Below are 626 nucleotides of genomic sequence, written 5' to 3'. Positions count from 1 at the left end.
CCCCCCCCCCTTCATCTTTTCAAATCATTTTTCCCTAGATCGTTGCCATGGTAACCTGCTCGCGACAACTCGCCTTGGAAGTTCTTGTGGCTTATCGCTTCCGCGTCACTCGAGTGTCGTCGCCACAATTGCAGGAGCGGGAGAGGGGTAAATGGACGTGGGAGGGAGGACAGAAGTGAGGGCGGAGGGCGGAGGTGTGGGCGGGCGGGAGGGAGTTGTGTGGGTGGGAGGGCGTAGGTATGGGCACGAGGGCGGAAGTGTGGGCGGGAGGGCAGATGTGTGGGCGGGTGGGCGGAGGTGTGTTTGTATATTTTCCCTTTTTAGCGAGGCTGATTCTGTAAGGTCCTGTCGTGATGTCACAGACGCGTGAGCACGACGGCCAGCGCGCCTCAGGGACCTCGTGGGCGGGAGCAACACGTCGTTTAGTGTGGAAAGCAAAAGAAGCATTTCTAAAATTTGATGTTAATCATAGTGTGATCAAAACATGCGTGGTTTAGATTTCGTCTGGTCGACTGGTCTATTTCATTAAACATCTCTACACTTTAAAGCCACAAAGACTGCTTCCGAAGTCAGAAAGAGAAATGAATTTGTTATGTTATATATGTTTTTTTCCTTTTTTAGTTCAT

The sequence above is a fragment of the Penaeus monodon genome, chromosome 21, assembly GCF_015228065.2.
Source record: "Penaeus monodon isolate SGIC_2016 chromosome 21, NSTDA_Pmon_1, whole genome shotgun sequence".
NCBI classification, from domain to species: Eukaryota; Metazoa; Arthropoda; class Malacostraca; order Decapoda; family Penaeidae; genus Penaeus; species Penaeus monodon.
The sequence above is the reverse complement of the archived record's forward strand: the minus strand, read 5'-3'. Positions refer to the sequence as shown.